The sequence below is a fragment of the Gracilinanus agilis genome, chromosome 3 (assembly GCF_016433145.1).
Source record: "Gracilinanus agilis isolate LMUSP501 chromosome 3, AgileGrace, whole genome shotgun sequence".
Lineage (NCBI taxonomy): Eukaryota > Metazoa > Chordata > Mammalia > Didelphimorphia > Didelphidae > Gracilinanus > Gracilinanus agilis.
The window spans coordinates 298,730,435-298,745,713 of NC_058132.1; the positions used below are offsets into that span (position 1 = coordinate 298,730,435).

The 15,279-nt window shown below is 35.7% G+C and overlaps 1 protein-coding gene across 1 annotated transcript in view; it reads right to left on the minus strand.

Moving 5' to 3' along the window:
* Positions 1-15,279, minus strand: part of MGAT5 (alpha-1,6-mannosylglycoprotein 6-beta-N-acetylglucosaminyltransferase) — a 242,317-nt gene that overhangs the window by 140,581 nt on the left and 86,457 nt on the right. The gene's annotated exons all lie outside the window — the stretch shown is intronic.

A 15,279-nucleotide genomic window follows, 5' to 3' on the forward strand; every position in this document is an offset into this window, starting at 1 on the left:
AAAAAAAATAATTGAAAAGTGTAGGAGGAGAAAGGCAGAGAATCTAAATAAACTTCATACTAGGGAAAAAAACTCTTACTTAATTTAGGACCAGAGAAAGGAAATTAACCATAGAAGAAGGAATTAAGAAAACAGACAAATAAAAAACAATGTTAATAAGATCATATCTTGATAACTCAAGACAGTCTCTCCCTTCCCCTACCCGTACTTTAAACTCCAAATAAAACAGATTCTTAGATTGACTTTCATGGAAATGTTGTGTGAACCCTTCTTCCAAAAGGTGACTAGGGAGAAGAAAGAAAACTTTGATTTCCTTTGTTTATATGGCCATGTTTATCAAGTCTTCCTCACCTGAAACAGTGGACAAAACTTTTGAGTTTCTGAAAGCCACCTGTTTAAACATAGAAGATTAAATAGGTATGTGTAACTTTTGGCTAGGAATTTCAATATAACACATCCATCACCTTTGATTATGGGAATGTGAATAACAGGCTTTGGCTTTTTGTTTGTTGTTTTTTTTTTTATTTTTTTTGGAAGAGAAGGATAAGAGAAGAAAAAATCCTTAGATAACTAATTAATTATACAAAAAACCAATTCTTCCATGAAGAAAACATTTTCATCTTTTTCAAGTCTCAATGGATTACTCAAGCTGGAAGAAAGCCAACATTGGCAATAATTCCAAGTGCTGAAACAAACAACTCTTAAATGAGCAACATTTTCCCAAATAATGGCTTCAATTAATGGCATTTGAAGAAAATACTGCCAAAGTCTAGTAGCTCAATGTCTTTAATCTGTAACTTTCTCCTTAAAAAGGAACTTAAGATTCATGGCAGCAACACTAAGCCATAAAGAACATAGTCACTCTAAAAAGCAAGCCAGATCATGACCTCTAGTTTGAGGGCAAAATTCATTCAACATGAAGAAATCTTTTTAGTGAATTGGCTTTTCGCTATAAAATGAAGTAGGGAGCATGATGGAACTCTCAATATATATTTTATGTCAATGTCCCATAAATCAAGTTTTCTCAGAGAGAATATAACAAAATAAGCCTATCAGATGTTTGACAGTCCTATTTCAATAGATAATAAAATTCCATTCCTATGAGTAGACCTTAAAATAATAGTAACAATAATAATAATGTTCATTATCAAATGAATTTATCCATTGAGGGGGGGCACAAAATCTCCAAAAGATCAAAATTAGGTCACATTTATGTGGACTGTATGAAGGATATATTCCATTAAATTAAAAGGGAAAAGGACAAAATAAATATACAAGTCAAGTTGGAATATAGAATGGGATGAGGGAAGAATAAAATCATGTCAAAACTTGGGAAGAGGTTCAATGAATTCATGTGTATGATGATGTTTAATATGACAGATTAATTTGTCATTTCTCAAAAGTGAACATTTTCTAGGCTTTATTCTTTAGAATGAGTAATCAGCTCTGTTCTAGTTTTTTCTCTTTCCAAAGATTAGTATAGTTCTTTGTTCAGAGGAATAACTGACAATTAAGAACGGAGGATTCTGTAGGATTTTGTGTTGTATTTTTCAGTTAAAAAGCTCATGACAAATTAAATGAAGCTAAGTTGAAGCTTTTTTATTTGAAACTTAGTCCTTCACTTTGGGTGAAGGACATAGTTTAATTTACATGCATCCAACTGGACTAAAAAAGATCACCCCCTTCCTTTTTTAAAAAACCTTTACCTTCTGCCTTAGAATCATTATTAAATATCCATCCCATGAAAGAAGACTGGATAACAGCTAGGCAATGGGGGTTAAATGTCTTGACCAGAGTCATACAGCTAGAAAGTCTGAGGCCAGATTTAAACCCAGAACCTCCAGTTTCCAGGGCTGGCTGTCTATCCACTGAGTTACCTATCTGCTCGTTCAAGAGTTTTTAATGTGCATTTTTTCCTAAAGCACAGAACCAGCAAATAATATTGAAAGACAGTAACTATCATTTCCAAGGCAGTAGAGCAAAAAGGTTTAGGCGACTGAGGTTTAATGACTTGTCGAGGGTCACACAGGTAAGAAATGTCTGAGGGCACATTTGAATCCAGATCTTCCCAACTCTAGGCTTGGTGCTCTGTCCACTGTGCTACCTAGTAGCACCAAAAGACCATAAATTATTAAAAATGAGGGGAAAGTAGTATCTTTGAATATACTTGACTCAACCATCTAACCTTCTAACTCCCTCAAGATCTCCCTAAGTGATCTCATTTTAGCTAGCAAAATATGAAGATTGAATGGAAAATATGTTTGGTCAACATGAACTCAGAATTTCCTTGCGGTATGTCCAAGTTTGAATGCTTTACCAAGTTTGACTATTTCTTAAGTATGCACTGCCATGGATTTATGAATAGAAAGAGCCTCTTGTCTCTTGGCTTCCTTGGCCTCAGTTAAAGTGTTACATTCTGTAAGACTGCTAGTCCTCCTCCATCTTAGTGCTTTCCTTTTGATATTTATCCTGTCCATATCTTGTTTATTCAAAATTGTTTGCATGGTGCCTCTGAATCCCTAAAAGATGGAGTCTATTTTTTTGTTGTTATTTGTTTTATATTTGCACTTTTTTCTATCACCAGTGCTTAAGAAAGTGCCTGGCACACAGCAGGCACTTAATAAATGCTAGTTGACTAAATTATAAACAACAGAAGATATAAAGCCTAACCCAAAAAAAAGGTGTTTATTGAGACATCTTTTTTTAAGTATTCCAAATATCTCTTTAAAAAATTTTTATTGATATATTTTGTTTATACATTGACAGAATTTTGTCCTCAAATGCTATTTAAATTGGGGAGAATCTGTAGTTAATAACCAAAAAGGATACTACCCCACAATATAAGAGCAATTTCTTCTAATAAACAGAGCTTATGCACCCATTGGGTGGTAGGTGCTAGGAGCTAGCTGAGTATAAAAAGACAGAAAGAAAAATAGTCCCTGGCCTTCAGAAACTTATATTCAATTGAATATAAGCAGTCTGATTAGCTATCTTCTCCTGCTGCAAACATAGAACACCACACTAACAATAACAGGGCAAAGAAATATACAAATATATTAATGAAACTTTTAGAAGGTGCTATATTGTAGTGGCTGCTGATAAAAATAATGAAGAGAAAATAAAATGGGACATAACTTAAAGAGAAACCTGAACAGACAACTTTCTGACACTTTGAGGGGAAATAAACTTAAGGGTTAGGGTTAGGAAGAATTCTAAAAGAACAAATATTAAACATAGAGAGAAAAAGAAATGGGAAGGTACATCATGATACCATGAAGACTTTATTAATATAAGTAGCATTTGCCAGGGTTTTAGTACAATATAGGATAAATTTGTCTTTTGGTAAAGTAGAGCCAAGTGTAGTTGGTGTTGGCAGAGAGAGGTATCTCTGTAACTAAAATTTATAATCTAGAAATACTATTAAGATACATAACCAAATGACTAAGGGAACAGAATAATCAAGGGAAAACTGACCAGTCAAGCATATCTAGCTCTTTACTTTAGTACTATTACAAAGCCCTCTGAGTGTATATATGGAATCGTGAGTATCTAGGATTTAAGATGCTAAGAACTGCAAACAAACATAGGTAAGTAAAGACTCAGAGAGTGAGGGGAATATTTCTGCTACCTATTCTATCTTACTAAAAGGGGAATTAAAATTTTAAATTGTTAAAAATCTTCAAAGAGTATACTCTTCTCATCTAATGAAGTGCTACAGTTAAATGCAGCCTTTGTTACACCAAAAACCAGAGAACTTGTATTCTTCATTCAGATTTTTCCCCCTGCATCATAAACAGTCAATTCTTCATCACTGCCCACTTTGACAAATTACTCCATGCAACACCATTTCCAAGTTATCTTTAGCAGCCAACACAGCCCATAAATCCAAATCATTGTACTGGTTATTAGGATTTCATTTCATGCTCGCATTCACAAACATTTAAGCTTTCAACCTTTGCTGTTGGGCATTAATCTTGGCATTAATCATGGGATTAAGTACGCTGAATTTAAACTCAAGGTTAATAGCATGTTCAGCCAATATTAGTTTTACATACTGCCAAGGGAGAACTCAGAGAAGCAAAGACCTTTATGTCTGTTGTTCACTAGATATAAGAAACAGATTGATGAGTAAGGCAGAAAATTGCATCTTTGTTCCTTTATGAGGCAATATCATCCCCTCCCGCAATGCACATACAAACACACAAACACAAATACAGAGTTCAAATTGTTGTATGAATCAACAGCTTGTACCTATCACAGTTCTAGCTATCAATCACTCTACAAATTTATTCTTTCAAAACTACCATAATTCCAAGACAACCAAGTGCTTGCAAAGGGATATAAAAGGTTAAGGAGTTCTAGAAATGTATGTTGTCTACTTCAAGGCTGGTTACTAGAAGAGTCATGTCAATTTGGGGGATAGGGCAGAAGGGAGGTGCTTAGACATATACTGAGAAATCCATATATAGAGCAAGAGTAGGGAATTAAGAAATTAGTTTTGAATTCACTGAAAGATCACAGCAATAGAAGCAGATTCTAAGAGCTCTGCAGAGAGCTAAGTTAATATACCTGAAACAATGACATTCATAATAATTATTTTATGGGTCCCCATTTCCATAATGGGGGTAGTTACATGATTCACAAAGACAGATAGAGAAAATTATTTTCCCGGTGTTGCAGAAATGTAAAACTGCCTAATGAATCCGTCACTGATTCCTTCTACTTGGAGTAGCTGAATAGTCTTCTAGAGAAGAATGTTTTCAAGCCTCATTTTTTTTTTGGGGGGGGGGGGGTATCATGTGCCAAGCCAAGTACATTTGACATCAGTAAAATTAGGATAATTAAAGTTAATTTTATAGGGACAAAATCAGGTATTGTGAATGATTTCAAGCATTTATTAATCTGAATGTATGACATTAAGCTTACAATGGAGATTTTTTGTTTGAAGGCTGGATAATCATTTTTACAAGATAAGAGTAGATTCAAGCTATACCTAAAGGTTCAAAGAATCACAGAATCTAAGAGGTGGAAGAGACCTTGGAGGTCAACTAGGTCTCTCTATAATCTACCAAAAATGGTATTAATAATCTCAGAGGGTCCTTCTAACTTGAAGATACTATGTTTTGTTTCAAAGTATATTTACAAAGCAGTGCAAATATATTCTTTAAAATAAAAAATGTCAGTCTTCTCATCTGTAGAATGGGGATGATTTATGCTAGTTCTTCTTTATATAGCTATTTTAAGAGTATGGAGGTTGCTAGGTAGCAGAGAGGACAGAGGACCAGGCCTTGAATCAAGAACACCTGGGTTCAAATTTGACCTCAGATACTTCCTAGCTGTGCTACTCTGGGCAAGCCACTTAACTGATACCCTAGCCCTACCTGATTTCAGTCTTGGAAATGATAATTATATAGAAGGTGGTGGTTGTTGTTGTTTTTAAGAGTTAATGGTTGCGATCTTAACTATGGAAAGAAAGTCAAAGAAAAAAGTTTGAGAGAGTCTATCCTACTTAAGAGGTAAAGGATAAAGGGATTATAATTGTTATTCAATTGTATTTAGCACATCATAGGATGGTAAGAAACCAAAGAAGCAAAAACCTGGCTGGAATTACTCAAAATCAAGACTAGGGTTACTGAGGCTATGAAGAGTTCATTCAGGAAAGCTGAATGGGAAGAATAACAGGATGTAATATAACTTAAGGCGTGCAGAATTGCACATTCAATTAGTGTTTACAACAGAGACTTTATGCCTTGGTATTTTGCTTTTACAATTTGAAAGGACAAAGATTTAAAGATAAAGAAAAACAGTATCTATAATGTCTTAAGGTTTGCAAAAAACTTTTATTTGACCTTCACAAGAATCTTAAACATAATTACTATTATTATTCACATTTTCAAAATGAGGTGAGATTTAAAGAGGTTTAATGACTTAGACACAGTCAAAAAACTTGTAAGCAAGAAGAATTTAAGAGGAATAATTTAAACTTCAGTCTCTCCCAACTGCCAATTCAACATTTCTCTATTGTAATGTGTTTTAGAGCAAAGGTATAACACAATACTCAATGGATTTTAAGCCACAAACTAATGTACAGCATTTAAATATATACTCATATAGTCAGTTGAAAAGTATTTTATAGTTACTTTTTAGTGCTCTATGTACTTTTAAGGATGCCCTCTGAAAATCTGTTTCTACCTTTATCTCTTTAAAAAAGTGACAAATAAGATGACAGATACAAAAGAGATGCAAAACTTCTAGGTTAATAAGATAAGAAAACTATAAAAGATGGCAATCCTAACATTTTCATACTTAGAAAACTAAATCAATTAAAAGAGGTGGCTTTTCACGTTTCCAGAAAGTGAACCATAATTGTTTTAAATTCATGGAAAATGAAAATGATTTTATGTCGTATTTCTATTTCTGGGTTTGGTACATATACTTTTAGCTCTTATTTGAGAGGAGAGTGGTTTACAGTGAGATCCTTGAGATGTATCTGGCATAATGCACCTTTCCATCCCACACTACATGGTATTGCTGCCCAGCCATGAATGTCATTTACTGTTTCTTCTAGCTATAATCATATCCCAAGTACTTAAATAAAAATAAGAGTCTTTAATTTCTTGATCCAGAATCTGGCATTTTTTTTTGTACATTTGTTGTTGATCAACTATTTCACTAGTATCCATTTCTTTGTGACTGGAGCTTTTTTTGCAAAGAAACTGGAGTGATTTGGTGTTTCCTTTCTCTCCTCATTTTACACATGAGGAAACCAAGGCAAATAGGTTTAAATGATTTTTCCCAGGGTCCCATAGCTACTGTCTAAGGTTAGATTTGAACTCAGATCTTCCTGATACCAGGCCTTGAACTCTATCTATTACACCACCTATTTGCAGATAGTAGGCACATAATTTTTATTATATGGAGTTGTTAATAAAGGGAAGAAAGAGCACAAATAATTAAAAATATTGGACAATAAAAGATGATTTATACTTGGCTTCGGAATGTTTTTCTCTCATTTTCCTTTTCCCCCTTAATCTTTCCTTCCCCTGAATCTCCCTAAATGACTTATCTTCATTTCTTTTTCTGGAGTAAAAAATCAAAATTGGCAGTAATCACTGAACACATACCAATCAATAGCATAGGAAAGGAATCAGAATACTGAAGGTTAAGAAAAAGCTAACCTAAATAAAAATCTTTCTATAACCTGAAAATATAGTTCACATAAAAATAATAGGGGCTTCATTATACAGTGTCCCCAAAATCTTCATGCTGTTTTAAGCCATTATACATTAAATGGCACAAAGATTTTTAAGATGTTTAGTATTTATATAAGGCTAACTGACAATATAAGTAACAACCAGAAAAGTATACAAAAAGATATTTTAGTTTTAAAAGATTCCAGAGTTTTAATTTATGGTGTTTTCCCCTTTCTTTATCATTAATCACCACACCATTCTACTGGAACATATTTTTGAAAGTAGTAAACTATAACATTGATCTTGGTTATAGAGCTTCAAACAGGAAGTAGGGAAACTGAAGCGAGTCCAATAGTACAAAGATGACTAACAGGATAAAAATTGCCTTTATGTGGAACGACTGAAGTAAAGAGCAAAGGGGTAGCAGGATCAAGATGGTGCTTGAGGATGGGAGGGTGATCTATGATGTCTCTAGACAGACCAAAGGGTAAAGAACCAGCTCAGGTCAGCTCTTATGACTTAAGTGATATCTTAGGCATTGATTCCCTTACTATGGAATGCGACAACTCAGAGGGGAGACAGAGATTGAAAATACAAAAGAGAGATGGAATAATTAGTGGCACAGGGTCCCTACCTTCTTAACAGTATACTCTTCCATTAGGTCATTCAAATACAACAAAACTTGCCTATTTATTGGTTCCTGAGAATGATACAGAAATCTTTCCTTCCAAAGAAAGTCCCTAGTCCAACCCACTTTTATTCACAACCATTTTCCTTTGCTTAAATGCCTTATCTGGCTCCTCTTTTGACAGAAACAGGCTTAGATTAAGGGGGAAAATTCAGAGGTAAGATGGTCTAGCTGCCACTAATGAACTCTCCTTTTAAGCAATTCCTCCGTGCCTTTCTTCAAAATAAAACATCAGTCTCCTTTTCCACAGAGGAGACGCTACTTTCCATATCTATCATATAATCCCTACCATATAGTTTTGGCCAGCCCCTTAATTTTTCAGATAAGGAAAAGGAGGGCTAGAGGGGTTAAATTTTAAAATGTAAGCTCCTTGAGAATATAAAACTATCTTTTACTGTTCTTGGTATACATAATCCTTAGAGCAGTGCCTGGAAGACACTGATTCATAAATGCTTTCTGATTTGATTGACTTACTTCTAGGCAACACCTAGAGTAAATGTCAAGAGAGAGAATTTGAACCTAGATCCTGAGACTCCAAATCCAGTGTTCTTTCCTCTGTAGCCCTCCTGAGAGATGTCGTTCTGTTTCAGAGCTAAAATTCCAAGTTTAAACTACATGCATATTTTGGACAAAGAACTCAACTGTCTTCACTATTATTAACTACATTTTTCAATAAATTAAAAAATACTTATTAAGCATTCAGCATGCAACAAAACTGGGTTAAAGTATTGAATACAAAAATAAGACAGTCCCAGTTTGTAAGGAGCTTAAACAAGAAGCAAGAGAGACAACATCTACAGAAGAGTTCAGTTGCAAGAAGAGGGAGATGCCCATAATTGCCAAGAATGGGGCACTGGTGCAATGGTAGAACCAGTATCAAGACCTGGCCATCCTACATGACAAAGAGATGTATAGGGTACCTGTAAAGAGAAATATTGACATATTGACAGATTCCTAATAAGGCCGTCTAACCTAGGGCTTTCTGCCCCAGACAGAGTTAACAATACAATTAACCAAATTATTCTGTGACAACCACCTTGTGGGTTAGGCATGGGAGGCACAAAGCCAAAAATGAAATAGGCTTGAATTACCCTAAAATAGATTGTATTTTACTGGGAGGATTTGGAGGTGGAGTAGAACACTATAATAGTTATATAGATCAATAAACATAAAATAATCTGAAAGGTCAGCACTAACAACTGAGGGTAGAAAAGTAACCAGGGTAGAGGTTGGGGAGGGGTGGGGGGGAAGGAATTCTAAGAATGGAAATAGATGTTCCAAAGAAATATGAGATATATTGAGGCCAGGGAAGTTCAGATAGTAAGAGGATGTATAGAATATATAAAGGGGCAAAATAAAAATAGATTTGGAAATAAAGGGGAGTGACATATTTGACCTATGCTTTAGGAAGACTAGTTTGGAAAGTTTGGGATTAGATTGTAAACTCCTCATTAGGTTGTGAGTTACTTGAAAGTAAGGGCTCTCGACTTTTTTTTTTTTTAATACCAGCACTTAGCACAGTGCCCAGCACTAAGTAAATAATTCATAATTGGACTGGAAGCAGACAGACCAATCAAGACATTATTATACTAGTCAAGGAAATGGGTCATGAGAATCTGTACTAGACTTTTGGTCATATGAATGGGGGAAAAGGGTTAGATTCAAGATATTTAGGGATTGATTTTTTTTAAATGGTAATCAGTTGGATGGAGGATGGAGAAGAGTCAAGGATGGCTCTAAAGTCACCTTCACAGGAAACTAATAGCATCTTCCCTGCAGGCCACACCACTGCTTAAACTCTGTACATTGTCACATGAGAACAAATGAGCCATGTTATGAAAGCTGCTGCTCACATGCTACTCTGTTTTCCCCAAGTCAGTAACATTTCACAACATCAATAGTTTTGCATTCATTTTATTTATAATAGTTGGAGCATTTAGCTCCCCTCCAATGACAGAAAACATTCCCTTGACAACAATATTTCTGTCCACTCTATATTACTCTGAGTATCAGTAATCCTGGCTGCTTAAATAAAGATAGGAAGAAATGAGGGAAGTTTTGCAGACCCAAAAACTCTGTTTGCATTCCTCCAAAATGTTTTCTCTCTATTCTGGTCTTCTCTCTGCATTTTCACTGGCTATATCCACTGCCTAGAATTCTCTCCATCATCTCTGGCTTTCTTTAAGTCTCGGCTAAAATTCCACCACCTGCAAGAAGGCTTTCACAATCATCCTTTAGGTTCATGTCTTTTCTCTGAGATTAAAGTGCCTTTTTTTCCTCCCAATCAATTCTCCATATCTTGTTTGTACACACTCAATTGCATAGTGTCAGACTGATGGTAAGGATTGTTTTTTACTTTTCCTTGTATCCTTCAATATTAGCATAGTGCTTTGTCCAAAGCAGATGCTTGTTGATTTTGCGTGTTTATTATCATCCTATCCATACTACTATAACCATACTGGCAAAAACAAAGGGCTCAGAAGAGATTCCATGCTATATTGTTTTTCCTTTCTCCCTTTTTATCCAGCCTTTGGATTTGAGAAGAAAGTAAAAGAGATGAGAAGTATTTTTTTAAGGATCACATAGATTCAGAAGTAGGAGAATAAAATTAAATCTTGCCCTCCTCCCATTTTCCTGCTTCTGAATTAATCCTTATGGCTTCTCAGTCAAAGATATCAAGTTCACATATAAATGGGGACTAAGAACAACTTATATATAGCTAGATATTTTAAAATTATTAAACTCCCATTGGCTAGTCCTTACCACTCTTGTGCCTTGGAACTAATACATTCTTGATTCAAAGGCAGAAGGTAAGGGTTTAACAAGAGTATATACTATGTTTTAGGCATTGCTGTATACATTGGGGATACAAAAAAAGAGAAAATAGCTCCTGTTCTCAATGAGGAACTCACATTCTGATGATGGAGTCTAGTAAACAACTAGATATATTCAAGGTATATGCAGAGAAGATAGAAGGTCCAAAGGAAGGAACCAGCAGCTGGAGGACCAGGAATAGCCTGCTGCAGAAAGTGGGATTTGAGCTGAATCTTGAAGAAGTCAGTGAAAACAAAAGACAGATGTGAGGAACAATGCATTCCAAGGATGGGTGATAGCCAGTGTAAAGGCAAACAAACTAGTGGAGAAGTGTTGAGAGTGACGGACCTTAAGTAAGCAGGAATAGTTAGATAAAGAATACAGAAATGAGAAAAAAGTTTAAGAACACAAAAAAGGCAGTGAGACACCACGTGGTAAAGAACTTTAAAGGCCAATGAGGGAACATTGTATTTGATTTTAAGAGGTAACAAAGAGCTAGAAGAGGTTATTAATTGAGGAATGAGAGGACATAGCATTGTCAGATCCGAGCATTAAGAAAACTACTTTGAAAGCTGAGAGAAAGACAGATTTAAGTGGAGGGAAATGAGGCAGAGAGACAAACTAGGTGTCCAAGAGTGAAATAGGGAAAACTCACTTAGGATAGTGGCTTTGTGAGTAGAAACAAGGAAAAGTATATAAGATATGTTGTGAAGGTTGAAATAATGAGATCTGGCAACAGAATGCATATTTGTAGGGTGAGTGAGAGTAAGGAACTGAGGATGATAACTAGGTTGAGAGCCTGGGGATGTGTATAATTATCCTACAATCCAGGGTTTAAGAGCTTTTAAAGCAATTTTAGGAAGAGAAAATTACTAAAACCCCAAATCAGGAAAGTGGATCTTTTGGAGAAGGTGTCATAAGAATGCCTACAGAAACCACACACTACATCAAAAGATCCAGAGTGAACTTTAGGATTTATAATTTTTCTTTTTTTCCCTCTTATTCCCCCAAATTGTAGTAATTCCCTCCATGTAAAATACAACATTTTATATACCTCTAGTACACATGTGTAATGATTCATTGAGGGGAACTGACATGTTAATCTCCTAGAGAACTTGAGTGAAGAGATTTGACATGCTAGTCTCCCAAAGATTAAAATGGAGAGAATTGTATGCAGAGAATCCTCTCCTAGGATCCAGCTTGGGGTCCTGCCTGTGTCTTTGTGCTCCTGGAGCCACATCACTTATGTCACCTAGGCTGGCCACCTAGTTACATCATCTTTTGCAGGTTATGTGACTCTGAGTTTGATCTGGACTTGATTTGGAATTTGACCCATAAGTGAGAGGGAAGTTAAAAAGGTTTGAGACAAGGAAGTAAACTCTATCTCTGGTGACTGGGCAAGAAGGTGGCTACAGGATGCCATTTTGGGACCACCCACGTGATAGTTATTTTAGGTTATAAGTCTCTTTTACCTATCCAAGTGATTCTAATGAACTTTATAGTACTCTAAGGACCAGAGTCTCAATTTTCATTCTTACAGAGGGAAGGGAGGAGGAGACAATGAGTGCTTTTTGAACATATATATTTTGAAATTCCTACAGGACCTTCTGTTTGGTATGTTCAAAAAGTGATACATGCCTGTTAGTGCAGAAGAGAAACCAGGGCTGTTCACTTGCATGAATGATGCTAACTAAACTTCTGGGAGTTTAATGTGAGATAATATGGAAGGAAAACAGAAGAGGGTGCAGGCGGGAACCTTTGGAGAAAACCACAGCTAGTAGGACAAGAATTAATGGATTAAGAATTACTAAGAAGTGATTAGCAAGGTAGGAGGTGAACTAGAAGAGAGCACTCTCATGAAAACCTAAGGAGGAGACAATATTGAGGAAGAAAATCAACAGTGTGAAAATGTTGCAGAAGACTCAAGAAAGAAGAAGTCGGAGAAAAGGGCATTCAATGTGGAAATAAGAGGCCACTGGCAACTTTGGAGAGTTTCAATTGAATAAAGAGGTTAGCAAGCCAATCTGCAGAATGTTTAGAGGAGACCAAAAGGAGAAGGTAAAGGCTTCTAGTGTAGAGGGCTTTCTTAGAGTTTAGTCAAAAAAAGAAGGTGAGATCCAGAACAATATCTAGCAGAAATGACAGGATCAAATGAAAGTTTTTTAAGGTTTGGAGAGGGTGATAAAGGCATGTTTATAGGTAGCAGTATAGGAGCAGGTAAATAGGGAGACACTAAAAAGAAAGTGTGACTGAGAGTTGAGGCATCTGTTGGAGAAAAAGGGAGGAGATATCAAGGCTTCATATACCTGGATTGTAGAAGCATTGGCCAAGACAAAGAAGGCCATCTCTTTATCTATTTTAAGAGTGAAGCAGAGCATTGTTGGGGAAGATGTTTGAATGAGGTAAAATTTTAAAATGAAGGGAAAAGAAAAAGCTCTTGGAGATACATCCTTTGGGAGCAACAGCAAGGTGGATAGTAATACATCTTTCTTGGTGTCATTTCCATTGATAAAATGGTATCCATTTCTGATCTAGTGTCTGTATTGTGGACAGAGAGATGGGGGTAGAAAAAAATATAACTGAGTTGCAGCACAGTAAGAGGAGATTTATGTGCCTTATGCCTCCTTTTTGGCTTTAAATCAGGAAGCTCTTTCTATTAGGACTTGCATAGGAATGCAAAGTAGAGGTGCTGACAATCCCCTTACCTTATGAGAAACACATTGCAATATATAAAACCTAAGAAGAGCATGAAATTAGCTAGGCTTGTCAATAAGTAGAGTTGGATTCTGGCTAAATTCTGGAACTACAAGGTAAAAGAAGACTTTTGAAAATTAAATTGAATAAGGAACCTTTTCCGGAGGGTGAAAAGGATACTTATAATCCACTTCTTAGACTGGAGGCATAACTAAAGTGTAATGATATTACCTCTATACTGTCACAAGGAAATGAGAGAATATATCTTAGAAAACCAAAGACAGAAACATATTTGAGAAGAAATACTATAAGAATCAAACCAGGAAGGATCTGTTAATAGGAAAATCAGGCTGCTAAAGGTGGAAATTTCCAAAGACATTTCATGATCATTAGCTCTGGAGTGGAGTCACTGGTGTCCTTGGCTAATGGGCGACCCTGTTAAAGGGAAAAATCAGTGACAAGATAGTCAATCCTCCACATTTGCCAGTTAAACTTCCACGACTTCAAGCATTAGTGTGACTTCTGTAGTTACCTCATTTTCACTTTCATGTTGACAACTAGGAACATTTGTGGCTATGTGCAGTAGAAAAAAAAAAAAGAGGCACAATGCCCAATTATATCCTCAAAAAGGAGGAAAGCATTCATAAAGTATTTGTAAATCCACTCCAGAAAGTACTAAACTCTCAAGTGAGTGATGAGGAAACTGGAAAAAAAGGAAAAGTGACTAAGTATGGGTAAATGAGATGGTGCTCACTCCCACTTCCTGTCTTCCTGATGCTTGTGACTGGCACCCAAGGGTTCCAGCTACCTCATGGGAATTCTAAGTTGAGGGAGGGGGGATTCACCCTGATCCACAAACTTTTCATTGGAGAACAATTGAACCACACAACCAGAAGGGAGATCAGAGATGGCAGTCATTTTTTTGCCTCAGGATTCTTCTGATATCAAGACATTTGCTGCTTCTAGTCCCATTTACTTTTCTTCTCCCTTGAATTTTATGGCATATTTCAGGGTTACTATTTTGGAAAAGTGCATATTATCAAAATTAACATTTTGTCATAAAGAATTATATACAGAAAAATGTATTTTCAGAAATCTCTTGTGAAAGATTACAGTTTTTGGTAGTTGTAGGAACTTAACCCCCCTATTTCCCAGAGGTTCAGTGTACCAACATACCTGTTTTTTACTTTTGTGTCTTTCTAGGAAACTTTCCCTGGTGAAAGTTGAGAACTGACTAGAATGCACAAAAAGAGGCAATAGCTATGGTGACAAGAACAGTCCTCATGGCCCAAAGTAAAAGAAATCTGGTCTATAAATCCTATGTAAGTTGCCAAATTGGCCTCCATACTAAAGTGAAGACCCTTCCTATCTTGGCACAGAAGTGAGGAAATATAAATTTTGAAAGGAAGAAGTATGGCAAAAGTACTTCATTCAGTTGACTTCTCTATTAATTATCAAAAACAGAGGCATTTCCCTCTGGCCTAGAATGATTAGAGAGCTATTAATGTCAATTAGTCATATTGAACAGTGAACAAAGATACAATAGAGAAAGGGAAGGGCAGGGCAAAAACCCCTAGTGGTAGTTAACAAATCCTCTAAATTCAAAGTTCAAATAAGTGGTCTCATTAGTGGAAAGCTTGTCAGAATAGTCAGCTAATATTATTGCTCAAGAAAAAGAATCTTAGAGGCAGAAATCAGATAGAATAAGGACATTAGATAACCTAGATTAGATTTCCTAGGCCATCCATGACCTATGTCTTAGGGTTCTACCTTAAAATGTCATTTTCTTATAAAAAGGAGATAATAAATCTGATCTTTAACAAATGACATGATTAGGAATAATAGTTTGAGTAGAGAAGCAAGATGATAAAATAGAAAAATTTCTTTACC